The following is a 22,296-nucleotide window of genomic DNA, read 5'->3' as shown; positions in this document are numbered from 1 at the left end:
TATCAGAGACACACCAAAGAAACATATTAGTCTAGTTCTGTATCTGTATTATATTGCCAAATAGCCAATGTATAGACCTTTTCAAGAGTTTGTTGTCTTTCTTATACAAAGTACTGTATGCACAAATCAAAACACAGAGAGCTTTTTAATTAATAAAAAAATACAAAAACAAATAAATATACAAAAAAAATAAATTAATAAACACTGGCACATGGCATAAACAGGAGACTGAACAAATTATATATATATATATATATATATATATATATATATATATATATATATATATATATATATATATATATATGAGGTTTGTAATGAAGTGTACTGTGTTTTTTTATTATTTTTTTTATTTTTTTATTTGTGAAACGGCAAACTTGAGCTGCATGCAAGCCTCACATTATCAAGTTAAATGCCAAGTGCTGGATGAAGTTGTGTAAAGCACCCTACACACTGGACTCTGGAGCAGTGAAAATGTTTTGTGGAGTGACAAATCACGCTTCAATTATTATTTGCCCGACTGCATTGTGCCAACTGTAAAATTTGGTGGCATATTACTGTTTTCTATGGGTTGGGCTAGGCCCCTCCAGTGAAGTGAAATTTTTATGTTTCAGCAACCAGTACCATAATATTTTGGACAATGCTATGCTTCCTACTTTGTGGGAAGAGTTTGAAAAAGGCCCTTTTCTATTTCTTTATGATTGTGCCCCATTGCACAAAGCAAGGCCCTTACAGACATGGTTGGATGAGTTTGGTGGAAGAACTTGACTGGCCCACCTCATCCCCATCGAACACCTTTGGGATGAACTGGGAAGGAGATTGTGAACCTGACCTTCTTGTCCAATATCCGTGCCTGAGCTCACAAATGCTCTACTGGATGATTGGCAAAAATTCTCACAGAAGCACTCCAAAATCTTGTGGAAAGCCTTCAAAGAGGAGTTGAAGCTGTTTGAGATGCGAAGAGGGTACCAACTGCATATTAGTATTTAGAATGTGACATCATTAAAGTCTTCATTTGTTTGTTTTAAGATTTAATCATTTACTCTAGACTAAGAATCATTCAGTCCAGGACTTAAACTCTCCCAACATGGTGAGAATTATTATGGGTTAATTAACTAAGTAAACAAAATAGCTGAAAACTGTTGTTTTCATTTGCAATGGTTAAATTATTTAATACTATGTAATTATGGTTTCTTTGATAAATTAAGTGTACAGTGTGTCAAAACTATGCTATGATGTTGGATGTTGCTTATGTGAAGCACTTCAAGAGTAATACTTCATCCTGCAACATCTCAAGACAACAAGATACTGATGTGCCAAATTAAATAAGTGTGAAAATAGAACTGTCAAATGGTCAAACAATACAACGCTATAATTATTCATGTATAGAGATAAAACAACAACAAAAGACCACAACAACAAAACAATAGAGAAAATCTTTATTTGTTCAGAGTATGTGAGCGGTGTAACACTTTAGGGACCAATTCTCACTATTACCTAGCTGCTTAAGAACATGCATATAACTAGCTTATTAGCGGTTTATTAGTACTTATAAAGCACATACAAACTTCATATTTATTTATTTTATTTTTTAAATATTATATAAAACAAAACTTTATACTTGTGTGTGGTTATAATGATTATTTTGGAAATCACCCAGCATGTTAACATAAATTTGATGTTAAACAAATAATAGTATGTGGGCATCTAGGAATTTTTAAAACATTTCAACATCTGTAAATATTTACAGATCATATATGAAAAGGTTTGTTTTAGTTTCTGCTTGTCAATATGTTAACACTGTGCCTATGAATACAAATCAGACCACATTCTATACATCAAAGTGTTGTGTTCCTGTAGCTCAATTGGTAGATTATTGCGCTATCAAACTGGGATTCAATTCCCCAGGAACACATGATAGGAAAAAAATTGATAGCCTGAATGCACTGTAAGTCGCTTAGATAAATGTGTCTGCTAAATGCATAAATTTTAATTTGATTTAATCAAAGCTTCTGGGTTTCTTCAAGCAAGAATATCGCACAGCACAATACTTAAGACAATGGAGAAACATCTCAGATGGTGACTAGCAAACGAGACTACAAAAAGCTGTTTTGCCAATCATGTTGAAAGACAGATTCATTAGGGAATTGTTTGAATTATGGAGCTCAAGGAATTCCTCATCCCCGAGACAACTTACAAATTGGGCCTTGACACTTGCTTTGGAGGGTTTTCGATTGCAGAGTGCATAAAAAAATGAAAAGCAGCCAGTCTGCCTTATCATTAGAGATTTTAATGGCGCTTATTAAACATTCCCTGAAGGGTGCACATTGTTGCAGATGTACAAGGTGTGTTGCTGAAGCATGTAATATAAGCAGAATTTCCCTCAGTGCATTTCACAACTGCCTTTTTTTATTGGAGTGATTAGCTTTCTGAATTAATTATTGTGATTAGTCATTTTCCAAAACAACACACGAGAGCTTAATTTCTAAGTCGTACCTATGCTTTTGTCATTTGATCTGGCTCTAAGATAAAATGTCACAGCTGAGGTACAATTTCAATCGGATTTCAGATTACGCAGAGCAGATTTATGAAATAAAATCTGTAAGAACTAATCCAACAATATAACTAATCAGCTTACTCTTTGCCTCGCTGCGTATGCAAAGTGGTTTGTGGTAAAGATGTTTTCAATGAAAAAGAAAAAAAAAACATGATGAAAGATAATCATTATGACAAATTCATTTATAATCTCAAATGTTATGAGATCTTTTCTTTTAAAATTCTAACGTATCAAGCTCAAATGTGTGCCTAAATAATGCAGTAGGCTGACATAAATGAGTCAGTAGGTCACTTTGATAAAATATGTACAGCGATTGGCCTGTCTTGAAGGTCATCACTGTGTGAAGCATCATATCATAAAATTAGATCTCTGACCAAAAACCACTCCATCATCACTCATGAATATTTCAGACCCCGGACATAAGTTGGCTGTCTGAAAATGTTATTTTACAACTGTTTAAAGATATGCCTCAGAAATCATAAATATTTATGCCGTTTCTCTGCCTCAGTTATCTAAAATGATTCCCGGTGTGGATGCTGTGTAGTATCACATCTCTGGGCAAAGCTTTGCCAGCAACATTACTAATTACTATAATTAATTCTCTATGTTTGGCGTCTGTTTATGTCACCTAATTAGCAGATGTGGTTCTATTCATTCATATTTCAATGGTTTGCTGTGTAATAAAAGGGTGCATTAGCTGTGCAATAGGGCTTTTTTGACCCTCTCAACCTTGAAAGACATATATATATATATATATATATATATATATATATATATATATATATATATATATATATATATATATATATATATATAATATGCAAGATTGATTCTTTTGTCTTCACCGATCCAACTTTCATCTTAAAGTTTTGAAGTTGATGAATGTATTTTGTGAACATCTTTTCTTGAGTGACTGATGAAATGTTCTGTCTTTTATTGAAAACTTCTTGGCCTGTTAATGCTGTGATAAGGGTTTCTTTGATCCACTTATCTCTTGTTCTTAACCTCAGAGAGATATATTATGGGGAAACAATGAGGGGAAGAGACTGTTTTTATGAACTATCATTATAATTGCTGGATCTGCATAAAAGAGTGAGAAAACAACTTTAAATGCGGTTGAAGTCCAGTTCACTATGTTTAATTGGACATTAATAATGTCATATTGAAGCTGCTCTCTATGAAGGTTTGGTTTTGTCCTGTCTTTTCTGAGAATATATATAAATTATAAACTAAATTATTGAAAGGGTTTGCCCTATACACATTTTTTGACTGGATATTTACTACATATTTGCTAAAAGTAAAGCTAGTGTTCAGCTGGTTTTCCCAATCTGACCAGCTAAAAAGCTTAGCTTAGGCTGTTTCAGCCTTATTATTATTATTATTATTATTATTATTATTATTATTATTATTATTATTATTATTATTATTATTATTCAGGGCAAACAGGGCAGATGTTACAATATAGAGAGATCAGAATATGTATCATAGAGATTAAGGACAGACTGTTTTGACTTGGGATATCTATCAAACACCAATAAAAGCTAAAAACAATTTCAAACTTATCACCTACAATTCCTCAGCTATCACATTTGTTTGCAGCAAAGGATGAGTTCTGAGTACAGGATCTAAAATTCAGCCAGCCTCTTTTTATTAACACACCCAAAATGAACATTATACTCAGGAATCAAAATAGCTCTTAACCAGGGCTGGGGAGTAACAAAATACATGTAATGGCGTTACATATTTAAAATACAAAATATGAGTAACTGTATTCCGTTATAATAACATTTCAAATAAGGGGCAATCTGATTACAGTTACATCTGAAAAGTATTTTAGATTTTATCTTGATGTCATTTATTAATTTAATATTTAAGTAAACAGTTTGGGGATTTTAACCAATACTGTGACTGATTATCAGTTGAAAAAAAAAAAAACTGTGCGCAGCAGCTGTTCATTTAGTGACTCCTAGTGAGTGGAGTCACTACATGCTCATCATCGCGACACAAATGTTCTCCTAGAACTCACACTTTGCATTTAGTTAAGAGATCCATACGAATCATGCAGGAATTTACAGTTTATAAAGTCAAACGATAGCTTTACATTTTTTAATCAACAGATGATTTTTTTGTGACAATCTTTTAAAACAATAATTTATTTTATTTAACGAAACCAGTGTAGGAACCAATGGTGAGGTGCAGGCTCGGAAAATCGCAAGCCTAACATCCCGGGGCCATTGTGTTTTCCAGTCGGGCTCCAGAATGCATCATCGCTCTGCCCAATGGGCTAACTTAAATAGTGATGGAAAATTCCTACATTGATTCGCGTTGTTCACTCGCTTGAAGGGGTGAAGCGGATCGTTTGCACTTTTTTTTTAAATCTTGCAGATTCAAGCTTTTTAAATCATTCACACTCATTCCAAGCACACGCTGAGAGCAGCATTTCAGACAATGTGCTTACAAAGAATTGATTCATCTTTCGTGAATCCTTGCTTCTGAATGAACACATAGACACAAAAATATCTCAAAATAATTGTGTCTGCAAGTATTCTCTCGTAAACACAGACAGTTATGTCTTAAGGGAATGCATAGAGTGGAGAAAGAAATCTCCTGTGCATTATTATATTGGATCCGTGCTGTCAGAGAGTGACATTTGCGTCTCAATAACAAAGGTAAAATCGGTCCATTTTGTTTTTAATTATTATTATTTTTTTTTTTTTCAAAAAAAGCATCATTAATAACGATTTGCTTGTGACCGTGGGAAACGAGCCCTGTCAATTTTGACTCAGCGATTCTTTTGCGACTCTTTTTCACATAAAGTTTGGTCCACTCATTAAACAAATCTATTGTATAACATGGACAACTGTGCCAGATGTTTTGTCTACTTTTATTATGTGTTTGGTGTGTCTGGATTCGTTTTGAAGCTTGGAATGCAGCATGAAACAGCACAGAATCCCATTAATTGTATTCAAATTGAATTTATATAGATTGGAATATTTAAATGAACTATTTTTTTTTTTTTTTTTTTATAGAATTGTTGTTAAAAATAAAATGCAAAGAAAACACAAATCGTATGGCTGGTAGATGTCAGAAAGCATAAAAACAAGACATCAAGTTAATATGTTCCTTTGTGTGACAAAGCTTAAGTATTTCTAAAGTATTTAGATTAAGTTACTAAAACTTTGTAATCTAACTATTTTACTGATTACGTTTTAAAGCTTGTAGTTTGTAATCTGTAGTGAAATACATTTTAAAAGTAACCTTCCCAGCCCTGCTCTTAACATATAAAGATAGCAACCAAACAAGAACAGACAACCAAGGAAACAGAGGACTATATTTACACTGGAGAACTAAGAAAGAAAGCAAGCTAACAAGCAACTCAACTACAAACAGGTGTGTGTCTTGAATCAGTAACCAATGCAACAAACAAGAAAAGACAGACGGACTGTAAGGCAAGCAAAAAACCAAACTGAAAGACAAAACAAATATAACCCCGACAATAGCAATGTGGTAGCAAGTTTTATACTTGCAAGCAATACTCACATTTTCTTCAGATAATATCAAAAATAACAGTGATTACAATATCTAATGCAAATCTTCACCTCAAAGCAGCGCACTGTAATTGTAGTTGACTTTCATCCCAATGATATATTGCACACCATTTTATAGCATAAATCATATTTTCACCTGCAGGTGTGTCCTTGATACTGTTTAATATTTTGATGACGCATTTTAGTCTTATAATGTTTCATAAGATAAAATCATCACATCGGTAAGAACATTTCCTTTTGTTTAATACTTTATAATCTATCTCAGCAACATTTTATGACTCAGATGCACCCAATTGCAACTATTAGAAGTGTTTAAAGATAAGATGAATAAATCTTGTCATTTTCTTGGCTTATCATAGCAGCAGCATATGATCAGAACATCAACATGTCATCTGACAGCTATTACCTAAATAGAATGTGTTGTGTCTGAAATGTTGTCACGAGTTACAGTGAACAAGAGCAACTGCGTCAGTGAAACACATGACAACATGGAACAGGCTACAGCTTCAGAGAGGCGAATGTGACAGTCAAAGTGACACTGATAGCAGAAGCATTATCACAAAAGTGTGAATCTCTAGATGGATAATAGTGTTGAATCCCCGAAGAGAGACAGTGGAAGAATACTGACTTTCCTTTAACTAATATGAAAAATAGCGTAGTGTGGTAAATGTTCTGCGCCATAAAAAGACATGTATTTATTTATTTTTATATATTTATTTGAGTACACTTGCTTAATTCCATTTGTGCACAATGGATCAGATCCAGTTTCAACACATCTATTAAATCAAATGTATCTTACTCGATAATGGCTGCCATAAAGCCAGTATTAGTAACAGTGTGTTCAAATGTTTCCTGGTAGTGGTGCGAGTGACCAGAATACTATAAAGTGACTTTGACCACTACAGCCACCCCGGAATACCTTTTACATGTACAAGCTCAAATTTTGTTCTGAAAATATACAAATCTAGGTTTTAAAATGAGACATACTTTGAGCCACCAAAGCACATGTTCAGACAAATGCATTTTCTGTGTCTCGCAGGTGAACAAGTGACCCAATGAGGTGGAATACTACTTTAGCGGAGTGCTGGAAGAGAAGTTACCTTGCCCCAGTTCTCCGAGAGCACAGGGAGAGACAGACATCTCTGATTGTTTGTTGCCAGTAGGGAGACGGGAAGGTCAGTAAACAAACTAGACTGCAATTCTTCTGCTGCTGTGTGTCATTCTGCCTGATGTTCAGCACACGTCAGCGCTAGAAGAGATGTTTGGATCCTCGCTTGATGTATAAGCAAGTGACTGCTGTCAGTGTAAACACTGCCATTCAAAATGCCATGCATGAAATGTCACTGAATACAGATTAAGATTTGGATTTCAGCTTCATTGAGCAGGTCTGAAATCTGCCTTTACCATTCAGAACAAAACTGTTGAATAATGATAATTGGACTAATGACTAAATCTACTTTAAACAGATTCTTTTTATATCCTCTCTGATTACTGTGTAATAGGCTGCACAATTAATAACATTTAAATCGAAATTGCATCATGGAATAGTGTGATTATTAAAGAAAAACGCCATCGTTTTTACATATTCCACTATGTTCTTCCCTCATCTTAGACATTTTGATATGTACTTTTCCCATTTGTGTATGGTGACACAAAATAAATAGTGGCAATTTCCAAAGCGGATAAAATTTTTGACTATAATGTATGGCGGAGGAGCAATTCGCAGCACTTCGACCTAAGCACAGTAATATCATCTTATAAATCATATATCATTACTACAACAAGAATATAACATTTGCTGTTTCGGTGTGATTTTATGTTCTTTTACCCCTGATATCTAAGCAACAATAATATGAGATGGTTAATGTCAAAAAATGCTAAAACTTACAAACAAACAAACAGTTGAAAAAAGGGGAATGGAATCAGAGGTTCAGCATTTTCATCCAGAATGTATTCTTGTTGTAGTAAATGTCTTGCATGAGCAACTTGATTTACAACTCCAGGCAAAAAGGTAATGAAAATAATAAGTAAATAAAGGATAAAATATATTGACTATGACGTGGCATATTATCGAACAGGTTAGCGCTAGTAGCATTAATACTCTTATGGCTGCTATTGTTGTCTAGTAAGACCCAATTTATTTGATGGATATGTGGAAGACCCTGAATATAATATATATATAAGAAGAAGAAGAAGAAGAAGACGCTGGGCAGTGCTATATGCATTGATATATATATTTTAAATGTACAAGATCTCACTCTGGGCAGTGCTATATGCTTTGATTCATGAGTTCGCCTGCCTATCTAATCCTAATGGTTAATGGCAAACAAACTTGGCTTGCTGTCGAACTGAGGCTCAGCTTGAGCACTGGGTTCAGTGGAATCTTAACTTATTTGGTTACACTTTGTTTCAGTAGTGCATTTTGGGCATTTTGTTGACCATAAGTAACTTTGCAACTACATGTCAAATTTGATCAGAGTATTAGTTGAGTATTAGTACATTCTCATGTAAGGGTTTTGGTGAACAGAAAAAGTTTACCTATACTTGCAAAAATGACTTTTTGCAATGTGTCAATATAATATCTGTTGGGAGTGAATCAATATCAATGCAAGCAAATATTAAGCAGATAGTCTGCTAATGCTAGAGTGACAGGTAGATGACGTAGTTGCAAAGTTACTTATAGTCAACAAAATGTCTAATGTGCACTATCAAAATAGTGTTCCCAACGTTTATTTATTAATTTATTATTATTTTTTATTTAACAAGAACAACGTCAACAAAATTGCTTTATTAAATGATATATGATTTATAAACTGTCTTCCTTGTGGGGCCTATAATTGGGGGATTTTTGCTGATAACAATAATTATACAATATTTTTCTGAGTGTATATTTGTGTTTGTACTTCAGCTGATTTAGGCCTGTCATGGATAAATAAGTTGACAACAAAATTAACAGTAGGTCGCTTCAAGTTCCAGTTTTAATAAATAATTAAATTAATCATTAAAGTGTCCCTATTATGCCATTTCCAATATTGCCTTTCATGCAGTGTGTAATGTAGCTGTATGTGAACATAAACGATCTGCAAAGCTGTAAAGCTGAAAGTGCACAAAAAAAACTAAGTTATTGTCTCCCAAAATAAAGAATCGACTCTGAACTGAAACAAGCCTTTAGTATTTGAATCATCACAGGGTACATTTGCATAATGCGCGCCTATGTTCTACATTGGCTGGCTGCAAACAACTTGACCCCACCCACAAACAAGTCAAACTACTGATGACTGCTTCTCTAAACTCGGGGAGTTCAATGTGGGATTCACAAAATGCTTGAAGTTGAAAGATGGATCAGTATCCTGTTTATTTAGACCATCTGCTCCACTGAATCACAACCTATGATCAATAATAGATGTTTATATTTTCTATAGAACGTTCAAAATACACAACTACTGAAATAGGTGTATAATTTCTGACACTCAGTGTACGCCATAGGCCAATCACAACAGACTAGGCCATCTGAACAGTCAGAGCAGAGCAAGCTCACGGAAAGGAAGGGTTTAGAGCAGGAGTGTCAAACTCAATTCCTGGAGGGCCAGAGCCCTGCAGAGTTTAGATTCAACCCTAATTAAACACACCTGATCCAACTAATCAAGTCTTTCAGCCTTATTTGAAAGCTACATGGTATCTGTGTTGGAGCAGGGCTGGAACCAAACTCTGCAGACAGTTAGACACCTAGTTTAGAGAGACTGAATATGTTCTACTACTTAATGAATCATTTCAGAATTATTGGAAAATGTTGTGATATTCAGTTCATATTTTGAGAAAACTAAAGCATTTTTGATCTTGCATGCATGTAATCCTATTGTAGGAGACTCCCAAAACAATATTAGGAACTGTGAAAATGGCATAATGGGGCACTTTAAAATTAAACGATCTTTCAAAATGACTTGATTCAATTAGAAATAAAGCAAGTGACTATCTTTATGAGTGGATTGTTGAAATAATGGTTCACTCGATTTGTTCAAAAACAGTTAAATGAACAGGAACAAAACAGTGTTGGTCTCACGCACAATGGCTCTGTTACAGCTTTGTTTGGAAATATTTTGTTTTGAAAAATATTTTAAATGCATTCTAATAGGCTTCATCATGCAGTGAATGCTTTTGGACTGTTAAGATGTGTTTTTGCAAAGTCAGTGACCACTCTCAATATCATCTTTCTGTCCCTCACAGTTACACGTGCAGCACACTAATGTATTTTATTTTATTTTATTTTTTTACAGAACATCAAAAGATGTGCTCGAACCTCTTTGTGCGAAAAATTAACATAGCTTGCAGCACATTACAATATTGAGTTGTGATTAGCCCATCACCGTTATTTAGTTTGTAAATTAGTAAGGAGATTATTTAAATATTTAATTTGTATGTCCAATTGTACATAATACACACCATTATTAATCTAAAGTGGAAAGTAAGGAGGGGGTTGGTTTTACAGAGGGAATTATTTTTTTCTTTTTTTTTTTCAACAAGGACCATCCCTCCACATTCACCCTCAAATCGAGCCCTAGCTAAGTCATTGAAAAGGTCAATGGTTTAACAATTATTAATTGCAAATTATTTTTTAAATATTTTTTTTTTAGGTAATGCTTTCCTGGAAACTCCAGCAAAGGGTTAATAAAATGTTTTACAATTGCAGTTGGTTATTGTAACTAGGTTCTTATAGTATAAAGATGACTCGCAACAGGAAGCAGTGGGCTTTAATTGCCTCCCAACAGATTGCTGCCTCACAGAGAAAGCGGGTTAATTGTGTGGGCTGGGAAAGCCATTTCATGACCTTTATCAAGCATTACCAAACACAACATTTCTGAAGCTTTAATGTTTACAGGTTTGTCTCCTATTTCGCATGAAATGAGTTGGCTAGCTTCCAAAATAAAAAGGCCAACCCTTCAAGACAACATTAATTTGTACACGTACTGTAGTGTCACACAGGACATTTAAAATGCTTGTGGTGCATTTCTGTAAAATTATATTACGTTGCTTCTTGCATGTTTCACAACACTTGCAAAGTGAAGTGTCCAGTGAATGTACTGCTGCTAAAGCATGTTCAATTATAAACAAAATAACTGAATGTAAATCTGGCAACACCTTTATTCTTGCACATTTTGCAGCAGTTTTTAAATTAATTGTCCATTGAATAACATTGAAAAATGCTAAAAAAAAAGAAAAAAAGAAAAAAACCTTTAGAAAATAACATATCACCTACACTTAACCCTAAGCTAAATCTAATTGATAACAAAATAAAGTTTGACCCGTAGCTCATACCTGTGTGCACTGCATCACAAATGTAATACCAGGAAATATACCAGTGTGTATATATATATATATATATATATATATATATATATATATATATGTGTGTGTGTATGTGCCTTTTTATCTGTGTTTTGTTGGTTTTAATACGTAGCTAACAAGAACACTCTAATAACCGCTTATCAACATACTAAAAACTACTCATAACACAATACCAATAATTGTGGTTGCTATTTTTTATCCGTTACAAACTGTTCTTCATAATGTAATATTATTAACGATGTAGTAAAGTTAACAGTATCATACAGAACCTTTGCCAAATGCTTTTCGATTGCTTCTGACATGCTAAAATATGACTGTGAAGTACACTGAAACGATGGCTGATTGTCAGGCATCAGCTTAGCCAGAGCCCCCAGGAGACTGGTTGTTTCCAGACTGTATAAATGTTTAGCACTTCAGGTAAACCATTAGCTGGTGACCTGCCAGTAAACTGCCTACATGTCACATGCTGTCTGCTGACAGTCAGGCAGTATGTCAGTGTACTCCGAGGGTGGATGTCTGTCCACCACCTGACCACTGTCTCTGCTGCTGTACTAGGCCATCTGGCACTGCTCTCTCTCTTGAGAAGGGATTAAGTGCACTCGCCTGTCACACAAATGACAACAGTTCCACTGCAAACTCCAAGAAATGAGTGTGAAAACCTGCTTAGTTAGAGTGCAGAGTGATGTTCTGCGTGTGTGTGTGTGTGCCTGTGTGCTTTTCCACATACAGTACTGAGTCCTTGAGCTTTTCACACAAGTACCAGACTCCCTTGAGTGTCATTGGTTTTGCCATTTCTATCCTTTGCCTCATGTGCGAGTTTTGCACATTTTGTTTGTATCAGCATGTTTTAATAAGTTAATATATTTTAGTTACAAAGATTGTATTACACCGTATTGCAACTGTGCAGATATAGTCGTGCTGTAGTGATGCAATTTCCAGAAACAAATTGCAAATGCAAATTTTGTATGTGTTTAAAATGAATTTCTCTTTCTGTTTCTTTACTAAATTTTGTCCTAAAATTTGGTATTATGAAAATCAGACATGAAATGCTGATTAAAAATAAACAAGTCAACACGACTTAAATGCAAGTATGATAACCAACATTGAAGATGATTAAGATTGTTTTGTTATTTCATTTAATGAGATTTCAAGCTATAACTTACATTACTAATAATATTAGTATTATCAGGTTATTTACATTTACATTTATTCATTTAGCAGATGCTTTTATCCAAAGTGACTTAGAAATGAGGACAGTTGAAGCAATCAAAAACAATAAAAAGAGCAATGATATATAAGTGCTATAACAAGTCTCAGTTAGGTTAACACAGTACACATAGCATGAGATTTTAAATAATATAATAAATAAAAAGAAAACAGAAAAGAGCAAGCTAGTGTTACACACACACACACAATTGCATAATAAATGAAAAGAAAATAGAATACAAAAAGATCAGAAAGGTAGTTAGATTTTATTTATTTTTTTAAGAAGAAAATTAGAATAGTGAGTGTTAAAGTTAGAGCTGCAGATGGGTTTTAAGCCAATTCTTGAAGATGGCTAAGGACTCATTCCATCAGGAGGGAACATTTAATTTAAAAGTCCGTAAAAGTGACTTTGTGCTTCTTTGGGATGGCACAATCAAGCAGCGTTCACTTGCAGAACAAAAGCTTCTAGAGGGCACATACGTCTGAAGTAACAATTTTAGGTAAAGGGGTGCAGAGCCAGTGGTAGTTTTGTAGAAAAACATCAATGCCTTGAATTTTATGTGAGCAACTATTGGAAGCCAGTTCAAATTAATAAACAGAGGTGTGACGTGTATTCTTTTTGGCTCATTAAAAATTTATATTGCTGCCGCGTTCTGGATTACTTGTAAAAGTTTGATAGAACTGGCTGGAAGACCTGCCAAGAGAGCATTGCAATAGTCCAGCCTGGACAGAACAAGAGTTTGAACAAAGAGTTGTGCAGCATGTTCCGAAAGAAAGGGCTTGATCTTCTTGATGTTGAATAAAACAAATCTGCAGGACCGGACAGTTTTAGCAATGTGGTCTGAGAAAGTCAGCTGATCATCAATCATAACTCCAAGGTTTCTAGCTGTTTTTGAAGGAGATATGGTTGTTGTTCCTAACTTTATGGTGAAATTGTGATGAAAGCTTTTTTTTTCAAGATGTCTTATTAGTTGGAACTTAACCTGAATAAATAAATAAATAAAGGCTATTGCTGCTACTACTACTACTACTACTACTACTACTACTGCTATTACTACTATTACGAATAATAATAATGAAAATAAATTAAAACAAATGTACACTGTCAAATGAAGTGTTCACCTTTATTTATACAGTGCTTTTAACAATACAGATTGTGTCAAAGCAACTGAATTTAAGTGTCACTGTCACATAGTAATAAAATCCAAACTCATTTGGATAACAGAATACTCTCATGTAAAATAATGGCATGATAACATGAAGGAAAAGCATTCACTAAATCTTGTGAATTTTGTCCTACCAGCTCTGCCAAGTAAAAAAAAAAAAAAAAAAAAAAAAAAAAAAAAAAATTGCAAGACGAAATAACAAGACTTTTATCTGAGGATGCATGAAGTATAGAACAATGTGCTTACTATCAGTAGTCTTCATATATATTGACATGGGCATACTGTACAAACAGATCTGACAAAGCTGCATAATTTGTACACAGATATAAGGAAAAGCAATCTGTTGTTCACTAATGGAGATTAAAGCCATCTTTACAAAGGCTGCACGGAATCTGAAGCAGCATCATGAAGACCGTGATATTTTAACTTCAAACATGTGCCATAAATGTGTTCAGTGAGTCAAAAATCACAGGAAAGAACATATAACACTGAATTATGATGACAGCCAGCCAGCCAGCCAGCAAAAAAAAAGTATATATATATATATATATATATATATATATATATATATATATATATATATATATATATATATATATATATATATATATACACATATACATATACATATATATATATATATATATATATATATATATATATATATATATATATATATATATAATACATTTTGTGTAGTGTATTATGTTTGAAAACAGTGATTTATAAGGAAGCTGGTTTGGTTTTAAAATAGAACTTAATTGTCATAAAAAGGCAACATCGGATGCGGTGTTTAATTTATGCAGAACCAACAGCTTATTACAGTTGCCTGAATACAACTTAAAAATTTTGGTCCAGCTAAAATTGGCATAGATACATACAGTCTGGGGTTCTTACAGAGCCACCTTGGCTTCACTGTTTAAAGATGCTTCTAATGTACTATGACATAATAGATACTTAAATATGAAAATCATTATGAAATAATAACTAAGGTCTTTTCAGAATCTGAATCAGAATCCTTAAAGTCATGAAAGTGAGTTGCGATTTGAGTTTTCCCAATTAATCTGCCCCTTTTTATCTCAGTTGAGGATTTTGGTCAGAATTAGATTTAATATACACCAAATGCTGTTCAACTTTGTCTTCCAATTAGCAGACTAACAGTTTTAGTCTTGTGACTGGCCAGGGGACAGAGAGAGTGTCAGGAGTGTATGAGAACTGCCAGTATGGGATATTAAATCCTGGTCCATTGAAAAAGTGTGATACACAATAGCTGGCCCTCTTTGAGCTCAGGCTTTAATTGCTTGTTATATAATTGTCTTGGAGTTCAGTTACTGATATTATGTACACTGCTTTTCAAACCCTAAAATCTTTCATTATTATTATTTTTCCAGACCTTAAACCTTTTCATTACCCCTTTTTACAGAGAGTGTGAATATCTGTGTTTATGTTATCATTGTGATGGATTGGCCATCAGTCCCAGGTTTCCTTGCCTTTGGCCCAAGATATTGGAATAGGCTCCAGCCTCCCAATGATGTTACAAGCAGTTTGAAGAATAGATGGATGGATATAAAAAGCTGTCTGAAATAATAATAATAATAATAATAATAATAATAATAATAATAATAATAATAATAATAATAATAATAATAATTATTATTATTATTATTATTATTATTATTATTATTATTATTATTATTATTATTATTTCAATAAAATTATATATATAAATTATTAGTGGTGGTGATTTTTCATTATCAATGTGCAAAAATTGACATTGCTTGTTTGTTTTTTTTCTTTTTTTTTCTTTTTTTATTAAGAAGGCTTATTTTAAATTGCATATTTTGAATTGCATTCAGAGGTCCTGCATCTGAATGCGATTTAGGAATTTTGCTAGTCATAGTTTAGAATGTTGAAGTTGTCTCCCATAGACATGCTCCAAAAAAATTTTAGATTCCAAAATGAAAAAAAAATATATATAATAATAATAATAATAATAATAATAATAATAATAATAATAATAATAATAAACACAAAACAGTGTGATTAGTAGTAGTCAAAAGTGGTTATACTTATTCACCCCATAATGCAATTAATGCAGCATAGTGATTAGGTAGTAAATTTAATATTGTTATTTTCATAATGTGATTATGTAAATGATTAAAATATCTATAATCTGGGTTTTATCCACTTATTTTTACACTTGAATTTTGTTGCATTGCATTGAAAAGTCTGCATGTCTTGCTGCTTCAGATGAGTGGCGTGTTATGCTCTAAGGTTTAAAAACATGGGTGAACAAATGAAGCTTTCAAAGACTTCATTTTCAGATGTCAAGTGCTTTACTAATGGTCAGAAACACAGCAATGGAGATATTTTTAGTTGTGTTTCTGACAATAGCTGGGAGGCTGAGTACCCTGGAGGTGACAAACATGTCTGTGTTTAAAAGAATGGCGTAATAGCTGCCAATAATAAACCTATTTTAAGCCAAAAAAAAAAAAACAACAACAACAATCAGCTGCTACAATCTTTCCATACTTTCACATTATGATTGTGTGATCACATCTAGAGATGCTGCAAATGAACAATATCACTGCAATTAGTACATCATCTCTGGCCCTGCTGAAAATGTATCATATTTGTCTGAGGACTGCATTTTGAATTTAAGGCAAAAAAAAAAAAAAAAAAAAAAAAAAAAAAATATATATATATATATATATATATATATATTTTATTTTATTTTTTTGAATATAATAATTTGTTTTGGGTGAAGGTAAAAGCAACACAGTGGTAGTAAAACAAGAAAAGTTCATAGTTCAAATCAAAGAAGGACATCTCGGTCTACATTCTTTACTTTCATCATTGACAATAATAACACTGTACATGTACACATACTTTAAATGCAAACAATCTCATCAGACATTGATTTGTAGCATCTGAGTCACAACAAAATCAGTCTGTTACATTCACATTAAATGTGGATCATGATTGTGTTGCTAAAACGGATGACCCAGATTCATTATGTATTAATGTTCTAATTTTCACCCATACATCAGATTTGGATAGAGCCTATCCTAGTATCATGGACAGGGAACACCCTGGATGGATTCTCAGTCCATCATATGGCTAAAAAAGACTTGTATGTAGGGGGGAAATAAAGCATTTAAAAACCCACAGCAACACTGACAGAACAAACTCCACAAACAAAGGACTCTTGGCTCAATCGGAACTACAGTCAGGTCCATATATTTTTAGACACAGACACAATTTTTATAGTTTTGAAAGTGTATGCTACCAGAGTAGAATTAAAATGAAACAATCAAGATGAAATTGAAGTGAAGACTTTAAGCTTTAATTCAAGGGGTTGAAAAAAAGTATAACACAAAAATATTAGTAATTACAACCATTTTTATACACAGTCTGCCATTTCCAGTGGCACATATATAATTGGACAAATAAATATAAACATACAGTACATAAAATGTTCATTTTAATATTTAGTTTAGAATTCTTTGCAGGCAATGGCTGCCTTAAATCTGGAACTCATGGAATTTACCAGTGACTGGGTTTGTTCCTGTGTGATGCTTTTCAAGGCCTTTACTGCAGTGGACTTCAGTTATAGCATGTTTTGGGGTCTTTTTGTCTTTAGTTTTGTCTTTAACAAGTTAAATGCCTGCTCAAATGGGTTGGAATCAGGATATTGACTTGGCCATTGCAGAATATTCAACTTTTTTACCTTCAAAGACTCCTGGGTTGCTTCTGCAGTATGTTTTGGGTCATTGTCTATTTGTACTATGAAGCACTGTCTAATCATCTTTGCTTCATTTTGGTCGAATCTGGGCAGAGAGTGTATCCCTATACTACAGAATTAATCTGCTGCTTCTGTACTCTGCCACATCATCACTAAGTACCAGTAACCCAATGCCACTGGAAGCCACGATCGCTCATGCCATCACACTGCTCCACCGTTTTGGATCATGAGCTGTTCCAAGCCTTAAAAAAAAAAAAAAAAAAAAAAAAAAAAGAAGAAATATTTATTCCTGTCATTCTGATACAGGTTGATCTTAATTTCAGCTGTACAAAGAATGCTTTTCCAGAAGTGGTTTTTAGGCAAAGTCAAATCTGGCCTTGATTGCACCTTGTGGTGAGCCCTTTGTTCTTGTGAAGTCTTATCTTGATTGTAGACTTTAACAGTGGCACACCTACCTCATAGAGAGTGTTCTTCACTTGGCTGCAGGGGTGGACTGGGGTTAAAAGTGGCCCTGGACATTTTGGTACAGAGCGGCCCACCACAACATAAACCCACCAGCTCATTAGAGCTATTTTTAAAGGGGTCATATGATGCGATTACAATTTTTAATTTAGCTTTGGAGTGTTGTTATAAGCTCTTGGTGCATAAAGAAGATCTGTAAAGCTGCAAAGACTAAAGTCTGAAATTCAAAGATATATTCTTTATAAAAGTTAAGAGTCAGCCACACATACCTAAAACGGCTTGTTCAAACATGGCCCCACATGTCTACATCACGACATGGGAAAATTTGCATAATGCCACTAAAACGTGCATGCAAAGAAAGAAGCCGTAACTTTTATTCTCACTAATGATATAAAAACATTCACTGTCATCTCATCAACAGATACAACTTCTCATGAAGTGCACTTAATTTGCAAAACGGGCACACATTTTCATCAGCATTGCTGGACATTCCATATTTAAAAGCCCTGCTCATTTATTCTGGAGTCTTGCTATATTGCGAAAGTATAACCCACCAAGCCACAGTGATCAAACTTGTCTTACTATAATTGTATTTTTTATGCTTATTGCAATGGATCAGCACTTCCCCACTGGAGAGTCTCTTATAAAATGCTCATCTAAGGCATTGCGTGTTGTTGTCCCTGTCCGTCAGTTTAGGTTGAGGGTTATCGAACTCCAGGCTGTTAGTTTTGCCACTTCAAACATGTTTATCTTGGATAGTAGCGTTCTTCCTGGAGTGGAGAGCAGTCAGGATAAAAACTGAAAGCGTGCTTGTCTGAATAAAGCAGAGAAGGTGCAGATGAGAAGGTAGAGAGAGCGAATCACACTCAACTTGGCAGCAAATTAAGTCACGGATTTCAAGCAGAACAGTCGCTCAAAAAAGATGATAGGAGCAAACAAATTAAAACAAAATCAAATCTCCTTGTCACACAAACAAAAGAGAAAAAGTGGGTTGATGAATCATTCTGTAGAACAAAATAAGCGAGCCAAAGGTGGAGGAAGAAGACTGGCTGCGTTAAACATTATGTGGCAGAATGTTCTCATTTATGTCAAGGCCTTTGCCTGGTAGTCTAAAAAGGTGGTATAATTAGAAACAAGGGTGGCAGGCAGTCGAGTCTACTGCCTCAGAGCACTGCTCCTTTCATTTCAATTAGGTTCCCTGGTGTTAAACTGCTGGCTCCGACATCTACAAAAGAATATCAGAGGAACATGTGCATGCCTATCTGTTGTCTTAATGCCTGAAAAGACATTTACACACTGGTGGTCTTTCTCTCAGCCCACAGAAGTCATTGCATCTGCAAATTTGAGATTTTCTTTAGTTTCTTGCCAGTTATGCTGTAGTAGGAGGTCACAGTCATAACAAGAAATGGCTCACTGTGGGATCTTCCCCTTCTCACCACCTATCAGTGCAGCACACCATCCATCGAGCCATTTTCTAAAACAAAATACAGGTATGACTCATAATTCAGCATTTGCCAAGTAAATATTTGAACCATATACATTCCTTAACTGTCTGAATTCCATTCAAAATAAAAAGTTGGATATTTATATTGATTGTCTCATGCTTGGAAGACATTTAGCCATTCTATCTTTAGACTTTCTAATTTTCTTTTGGTAAATAAAGCGAATAAATTCCATGTTCTTCAAGTTTTAACAGTTTAAACCTCTGATGTCGATTCACGTGTATATGCGTTATGAGGCATTTTATCCTGATAACCCCCGAAAATTACTTAAATTACACTTAATCGAATACAGGAATACATCAATCGAATCTGTAAAGGGTCTACTTTTTTGTATACATACATAATAACAACAAAACATTTGCGCATTTATAAAATAAAGATAACAAACACGGTGTGCTGTCTGCAGCCTTTGTCTGCGGCAATCTTGATTTAGAAACGCGTCATTTAAATGAACTGTAACTCAGTGAATACTCACAACGAAGGGACATGAGAGGTATATCTATATAAAGCTTGAAATGTCTACTTTTAAACTAAGCAAGTGCTACAGAAAACAAACATTCTGTGATTCAGTAATCCATATGAAAACAAAGCGATGTCCAGTCTTTCATGTCTCCCTTCATTATATCTAATGCGCTATTGAGATTCTAATGTTTCACTGAAGTGCGCGGCTTGAATGAATGCGCCCATACTACAGAAAACAACACAGCGAGACTGCGAGACTTCTTCAACTTTTTATTGTATTTTGTTGTTTGCTTCGCGATGAGAGGAATAAGGCCGGTGACACACTGGATGCGTGGCGCAAGCGTCTCAGCCGCGTGGCGTGTCGGTTTTTAATTCGGCTCCCATGTTAACAGGTTAGAGCTTACAGACCGCCTGCGTGAGACGCGCGTCTCAGGCGGCAAACGCTTGCTTGCTAGAAATAGAACCGACGCCTATTTTTACCGCGACACGCGCGCGTGTTGGAAGCTTTTCCAGGCTAAATATAATAGGAAAATGTGTTTAAATGTCATTTTGTACACAAATACATATGATTTCCTGATATTTTGATATTTGAAAGTCCATAGGTTGACATAAATTCAGATATAAATGTAATTAAAAAAAAAATAATAATAATTATCGATTTTCAAATATTGCACCTGTCAAACATAATCTATTTCGTCCTTTATCAGTAGGCGTAGGTGTAGGTGTGTAGAAAAAAGTATATATTGTTGTAATGAAGACATGAGCCTGGTCTGTCAACGGTCTCCCTCTACAGCAGCAGCGCGCCAGCGCCGCGTCAGGCACGCTTCTGGTGTGTAAAGACACAGAATCCGCCACGCTTCTGGGACGCTTCTGGGACGCTTCAGACACGCGGCGCTCACGCCACGCAGCCAGTGTGTCACCGGCCTAAGACATCATTTACCCAGAAACATAATGAAGCGCTTTATTCAGCAGAGATCATAAACATGAGTACTGTAAGTCTCTTTTTATTTATTTATATACTTGTATTAGGTTTCACATAATGTGTAAACATTTTACTAGTTAGACATTTTCCAAACAATGATTCCTGATTAACTGTATAATCAAGTGAACATTATGAAGTTTTAACAATATACACTATACCATACAAAAGCTTGATGTAAATAATACAAATGTAACAAATAAATGTAACTGTAACAAATGTAACAAATAATGCTGTTCTTTCAATTTATATACAAAAACTGTGCTCTTTTCCACATTAATAATAATAATAATAATAATAATAATAATAATAATAATAATAATAATAATAATAACCAAAATGTGTTTTTTATTATTAATTATTTATTAAGCAACTGAAAAAAGCACAAATGTCAGGGCATGACAAAACTTCTCCAGGCCCTAAAAATACCCGTAAACCCCAGAGGGTTAAAAGTTCTGAATCCCTTTGCTGATGTTTTATTATATCTGTCCCTCAACATAAAATTAATCAGACACCCTGGCATAAGGCAATAACTATATGCTACATACATAATTAAAAAAAAAAAAAAAAAAAAAAAACTTGGCTAAAGCGAATGCTGCACCCCTGCACTTTAGGAAATATCACTGCAGGGATGTTACATCGATAACCATATCTGCTGCATTGAGGCTACACTGAGCTCCGCATTAGAAGAACCTCCAGCAGTGAGGGATCCACTATCTACATCTGGGAAGGAGTAGGTGGTGGGAAGTGCTTTCCTGATGGCATTAAAGAATACCTGTTGTCCTTAGGGCAGGTGATACAAACAACCATGTTTTCCCCAGTAGAATTGGCCCACCTTGTTAGCAACCACTTGGACATCTGCCAACTACTTGCCATGTTTTTAGCTCGAGCCAAACAGGTTTTCTACTATGTTATCACCCTCAGAAGTCCTGTGGTTAAAATTGTGCCAGTTTGGTTGGAGGCCAGGTGCCCCTGAAGGATAAATCCTCTGTTAGCTAAGCATTATACAAACTAGGCAAATACCAGTACTATTCCAGTTGAGCATGCATCTTACTGCAAATTTGCAAAGCTTACATTGACTGATTTGGATTTTTTGGATTGGTGGTCTTTGGCTTACTTAGGTTTAAATGCATATAAGAGCAATGCAGCATTATTAGGATACTTAAAGCAAAATATATGTAATTTTTAAATTTACCGTATGAAATTTAAAAATTTGGGCAAAATAAAAAGTTTAGATATGTGATTATTCATGTCACTTGGTTTGGCACTCACTTAACAATTTAGATTATTATTTATTTATTTATTTATTTTTCTCAGGCTTTTTCC

The 22,296-nt window shown here is 34.3% G+C and overlaps 1 protein-coding gene across 2 annotated transcripts in view; it reads left to right on the top strand.

The window, feature by feature from the left end:
- The window catches only part of LOC113117033 (leucine-rich repeat and fibronectin type-III domain-containing protein 2-like), a 140,363-nt gene that overhangs the window by 45,788 nt on the left and 72,279 nt on the right, over window positions 1-22,296 (top strand). For both annotated transcript variants that reach the window (XM_026285399.1, XM_026285400.1), the window contains exon 2: window positions 7,145-7,280. The gene's annotated coding sequence lies outside the window, so the exon portion shown is untranslated. The remainder of the gene's footprint in view (window positions 1-7,144; window positions 7,281-22,296) is intronic.

This window comes from Carassius auratus, chromosome 17 (assembly GCF_003368295.1).
Source record: "Carassius auratus strain Wakin chromosome 17, ASM336829v1, whole genome shotgun sequence".
Taxonomy (NCBI): Eukaryota; Metazoa; Chordata; class Actinopteri; order Cypriniformes; family Cyprinidae; genus Carassius; species Carassius auratus.
Note: the sequence above shows the minus strand (reverse complement) of the source record. Positions and strands in the feature narration are given on the sequence as shown.